Source organism: Benincasa hispida, chromosome 9 (genome assembly GCF_027475165.1).
Source record: "Benincasa hispida cultivar pf3 chromosome 9, pf3_genome.v1.1, whole genome shotgun sequence".
Taxonomy (NCBI): domain Eukaryota; kingdom Viridiplantae; phylum Streptophyta; class Magnoliopsida; order Cucurbitales; family Cucurbitaceae; genus Benincasa; species Benincasa hispida.
Genome location: NC_143486.1, coordinates 52687434 through 52693433, shown reverse-complemented (window position 1 = coordinate 52693433; position 6000 = coordinate 52687434). Strand labels below are relative to the sequence as shown.

Here is a 6000-nt window from a genome sequence, read left to right as displayed (position 1 = left end):
CTCCTTCGTCCCTTGATTCAAGCTTGTTTTGCATCCCACAACTCAATCTAGAGCACCAAGAGAATAGTGGGGAAGATCTTAAGGTGGTCTGCAATAAGATTTGGAGAAGATTGCAACTGGAGAACAAGCTTTGAAGAAGTTGTACAAGAGATATGTCATGAAATTCACTTATTTTCTGCAAGAGCATGCTTTATATTTTGCCAAAATTAATGAATTAGAGTGTTTAAATGTTCTTTGTTGCTTCCGTTGTTGTTGATACATTCCTACACTTTTGACACCCTGACTATTCATTCCAATTTACCTTGTAATTTTGATTAATTGAGTTAGAGAAAAATTATAGTATTAAAGAGTATCATATTCCCTTTGTTCACTTTAAAGATTTGTGTCCTCATAAATATTAATGGGACCCTAAATAAATGTCAGTCGTACTCACTATAGGGCTGTTTGGTAGCCCAACCCGAGTTAGGTTTGGTGGGTAAAAAAAATTGGATCCATGTTTATTGTATCAATAAAAATGAAACGATGGGTTTAATAACCCACCATTTTATCACTCTTACTCTCACCTGTTATACATCTCTTCACACTTACTCTTTTCCTGTAACGACCGGATCCTTACACATTATGATCCGACCGCTACGACATGCATACTTAGACTTTTCTATCATGAGATGAGTTTTGGTTGAAATTTCAAAGAACATATCTAAATTTTATTAATTAGATAGAAAAACTATATAAAAAGTTTATTTATCAAAACATCAAGATCCATAAAACATTAGCGTGGTGGTACAAAATGCATATGCCTATAATAGTGAGTTTGATGGTTGGCCTTTTGAGCAACGTCCAATTCTGCCATCTATGTTGTGTACCTACAAAGTCTGTAAAAATATAGGATGAGTATATAATATACCCAGTAAGTAGTTCTCACGTAGGGTAGTGACCAAATGCACAATCACAAGCAACATGTCATGAAAACATATGATCGGGACCGAAAACGTATAATAACATATGGTGGTCGGTTATGCTTCCAACATAAATCTCTCCGCCATGATAGAAAGATGAGAACCTAAGCGAAAACTAACCCATCTGATGATTAGCGGGTCATGCAGTCAGTAGAGCTAGAGTCGCATCCAACATCAACCATTAGCATAAACGTAATATTGGACTAGAGGGGTGCAACCATACATACCCTACTAGTCCCTAGCATAAACATAACGTAAGATTAGGCCTGGAAGGGTGCAACCATACATGCCCTGCCAGCCCTGGAAGCATAAATTTCTCCGCCCTGATAGGAAGATGAGGACTTAAGCGGAAACTAACCCATCTGATGATTAGCGGGTCATGCAGTCAGTAGGGCCAGAGTCTCATCCAACATCAACCATTAACATAAACGTAAGATTAGATTGGAAGCATAACTTACACCTAATTAAAACTTGATTTTAACGTAATCGTAAACAAACATAATGCATGGGGTCCCTTGTAGAGAAACGTGTTCTAAACATGTAATGCAATATAACAATTAACATAACCATGTAACATAATAAAGGTACACTACCATAGAACACTTAAAGAGAGGGTGAGATAAACTACTTACCGTGATCTAGTTATTCCTTATTATTCTTTATGATTTGATTAGTAGAGCTTTCCCTTTTTAAACTAGAAGGAAATTTGGGCAGAAATTTGGGCAACACCTTACCCGAGCTTTTCTCTTTTAACCTCACAAAACTTCCTCACTCACACTTACTCTTTCACACGATTCTTTGTTACTGTGATTTGTTTGAGAATGGGTTAAATATTTAGGCAAAGGGTCCTATTTATAGTAGTTTTCAGCTCTTCTCAGTGTGACAAATCATCGTACAGGTGGCTTCTTTAAAATTACTTAGGGTTTAAGGATTCCTCTCAATAAGACACCTAATCTTGGCTAACGTTTGCCCTTACGTCATCATTCTTTGTTTGTATTCAATTTTAAGGTTTTTCTATGTATAATCTATAATATCGTGGCAAATTCAACGCATAATTCGCGCATCTGTCCAAATCTCGCTCACTCTGCTCTCAGAATCTCGCTCTCTCCAATTTTCTCGCTAGGAATTCGCTCTGTCCACTCTCGCTCTGTCCAAATCTCGCTCTTCCTGCTCTCAGAATCTCGCTCTCTCCAGCTTTCTCGCTGGGAATCCCGCTCTCTCCACTCTCGCTCTCAAATTTTCTCTTCCGTCTCGCTCTCTCCAGCTTTCTCGCTACAATTCTCGTTCTCTCCGATTTTTCCTTCAATCTCGCTCTCTCCAGGGATCTCACTCTCTCTACTCTCGCCAGCCTCAATCTCGCTAGCCTCGCTCGCTGGGGTTTCTCGCTCTCCAATTCTCTCTTCGATCGCGCAGCTCTCTTCTCAGTATCTCGCTCTCTCCAGTTTTCTCGCTGCAATTCTCGCTCTCTCCAATTTTCCTTCAATCTCGCTCTCTCTACTCTCGCTTTCTCCAATTTTCTCTTTAAATCTCGTTCTCTTCAAGAATCTCGTTCTCTCCACTCTCGCTTTCTCCAATTTTCTCTTATTTTTATTTTTATTTATTTATTTATTATTATTATTATTAATTGTTTCTCTGCTTCCTAAATTAAGGTTAGGGTATTTATATTTATCATCCAATAAATTTCAATATTTAATTTCCTGTAGTGTATGCGTACAAATCTAGGTTGTAACATTTCCTCTCATGTTCTCTCTTCTTTTGTCGTCTCGTTCATCTTTCTCATCTTCTACCTTCTTACTCTGTCTAGCTCATATGGGTTTTATTTTCCCTTTTCTTCCTCAACTCCTCTTCTCTTTTTTTCTGTAAAATTTCTTTAGCCACGATTTAAAAAAATTTTGGGATCTCATATTTTGTTCTTCTCTGCATGTTAAATTAGCATAAGGTTTTAATTTTTTTTTTCGAATTTATGTTCTGGGTTTGGATCTCTATATTCATGTTTTGATTCCCTCATGTTTCTTCACTGATATGTGGTCGATTTCATGTAGAATGTTGCATGTTAGATCTGTTGTGTGTTAGAATTTTTTGCTATATAGATTTTTTGGTAGATCTGTTTGGTGTTTAGAAATGGAGACAAAAATATGTTATGTAATTGAGTGTTCAAAAATTGAATTCAAAATTTTGTATTTAGTATATGAATACTATCTAGAGAATTTGTTATATTTCGAGAATGAAAAAGAGTTATTTATTTATTTGGTCTTAGAAAATTTCGGAAAATAGGTATATAATTGAAAATTAAAATCAACAATAACAAATAAAAAAAAAAACAAAGACAAAATGAATTTTATTTAGAAAAAAGATACCTCTAACTCAACTCTAATCTATACCTCAACTCTAGTCTATAACTCAAAAGCAGATTTTCTGACTCAACTTAACTCAGAAGTCAAAATACAAATAATAATTATCAACTCAATTCAACTCTACATCTCAAATACAGACAATTTAACTCTTCAAATAATTTAACTTCATAAACAATAATTATAAAAAGAAAAAAAAAAAAAAACATATTGACATAGCACACAGTAAGTAAACAGAGGGACGAAATTTTCATTGTACGGTAAATGTTACGGTTGAGTCAGAGCTGACTCAGCCATCCTTGGGCAATCCATTCCATGTCAGCAAACTTTTTGTCAGTTTAAACGACAGCTTGGAAAAACCTCCCAAAGCCATTTTTTTTCTTTTATTAAAAAGAAAGTTTCTAGAAACCTATAAAAAAAAAAAAAAAAAAGAATTTAAATAAAGAAAAAGAAAAACCTTGTTCTTGGATGTGGGCTCCTCTATTCCACACGTCTCAAAAACCGACAGAGTCTCACGGTTTCTTCATCAATCTTGGTGCTCAGTCCCCCTGAAAAAGCAAAAGACCTAACCCTAAAATCCCCCCATTATAATCCCCACTCTCCCCATTCTCATTCCCATTCCATTTCTCTCAACACTTCCCTTCCTTCCATGTCCGCTACCTATCTCTTCGCTTCTCCCATGGCCTCCTCCGTCCAGGTCGCCACCGGATCCCGCCGCCCCTCCGCCAGTTTCTACGACATCCTCCGTGTCAACCGCAACGCCTCCTCCCTCGAGATCAAGACTGCCTACCGGACTCTTGCCAAGATTTACCATCCCGATTCTGTTAGAAGATCAACGGAATGCGATTCTTCTTTTGACGATGGATGCAGTTTCCTCGAGATTCACAATGCGTATGAGACGCTCTCTGATCCTGCAACTAGGGCTCATTACGATCTCGCTTTGGCTGCTATTACTAGACGCCCGTTTCTCCGATCGTCGCGGTCTAGGCCGCATCGGCGGTGGGAAACGGATCAGTGCTGGTAGGGGATTTGGGATTAGGGGTAGATTTGTAGATTTGGATTTTCTGTATAGATTTGGTTTGAATGTTCTTCGTATCCGAGGGGAATTTTTGTGCCTACTTCTTTTCTATGATCTCGATTTTAATCTTTTGGTTTCTGGAATTGAATGCTGAAGAACTTTGGATCGAAGATGCGTGTTTTTTTTTTTTTTTCTTTTTTGAGACATAATTTTGAAGGGAAAATCAGGCTCGTTGGTTAACTATTTATTTTATTATTATTATTATGATTATTATTATTATTATTATTTTGATTTTTACGCAATTTTATAGTTAAAAAAATCAAGTTAAATTTAAAAAAATTGAGGCCCCTTAAGGAAATTTGAAGGTGAAATAGTGTTTTAATTTTCAAAATAAAAAATAAGGGGAATTAAGAATTGTTTATAATCGGAAAATTAGAATTGGCGTTATTTTGAAAATGTATCTGGAAATTAAGTTTAAAAAAATGGTAATACTTATTAAGAAACAAAAGGTACAAGTAACTAAGGGTGAATATACAAAATCAAGTGTTGGTGTGAATTCAACTATTGAAACTATGCGAAGGAGCTATTACAAGTAATAGTCATTAAGAAACAAAAGATAGTATTACTTATTAAGAAACAAAATTACAAGTATTAACTGAGGGTTAATAATAAATATCCAAAATCACAGCTTTTTGTTGTGTGGCCACTGTTTGTTCATTGTCGGAACGGGTACTATTGTCCATATTTTTGTCCATTTTAAAGGGTACCATCGGTCATTTTAATAGAGGTGTTCATTCAACTCTAAATAAAATATTACGTAGAAATTGGAATCCGTTACTTGAACGAAACTAGTAACGAAACTAGATCTGGTAGAATCATATTGAATATTTGACAAGACATTCCGTATCTTGCTAAAAAACTGATCCTTGAATCCAATTCTCTCTCGATATGTTCCTCAAAAAATCCGATTCGTGTGGATTCTTCCTCCAACTAAAGAAGAGATCTTGGCGGAATTGCCACATATGAAATTGAGCAACAAGTGTGCACTGCATTAGAATTTGTGCACAGCATTAGAATTTGTTATGTCAAATATTGTCAGACGTGTACATCAAATTTGCTACTTCTAGAGGAGTTATTTAAGATTATTTAAAAAATTTTTACATTTTTAGACTTCTCAATTAATTTACAATTAAGTTTCAAGTTCTTAAGTTATATTTTATACAATTTTTAAAATTCACCTACTTTATAAGTAATATTTTACAAATGTCATAAACTTTAACTACATATCAAGTTCTTAGGTTTTATTTCTCTTCTATTAAATATATGTATCCCTAATTTCAGTAGTTGTATTTAATATATAATTATTGTTACAAAAATATTTATTTTCATCTATGTTTCATTTCTTATGTATATATACGAGGTTTATTCCGAATGTATTTAGAACTAATACAAATTTAAGGTTGTTATGTACTATATAATTCATACTTTAATTTTAGTCTCGTTTCTATTAATATATATATTTCACATATTTTGTGTATACACACGTATATATTTAAAATTAAGATGTATATTTAGTTATTTTGTAAATATATACTTTTTTTTTATATATATCGATTCTAGATTTTGACTTAAAATTTAAAATCTCCAATTTTTATAGATTACATTTATATAG

The 6000-nt window shown here is 34.3% G+C and overlaps 1 long non-coding RNA gene across 1 annotated transcript; it reads right to left on the bottom strand.

Annotated features, from left to right (window-relative positions):
* Positions 1-685: 685 nt before the first annotated feature.
* Positions 686-4467, bottom strand: LOC150033901 (uncharacterized). Its single transcript, XR_016532521.1, has 2 exons — positions 3768-4467; positions 686-875 (listed from the first exon to the last, which is right to left on the bottom strand). It is a non-coding gene; the product is annotated as an uncharacterized LOC150033901 (long non-coding RNA).
* Between the last annotated feature and the right edge of the window lie 1533 nt (positions 4468-6000).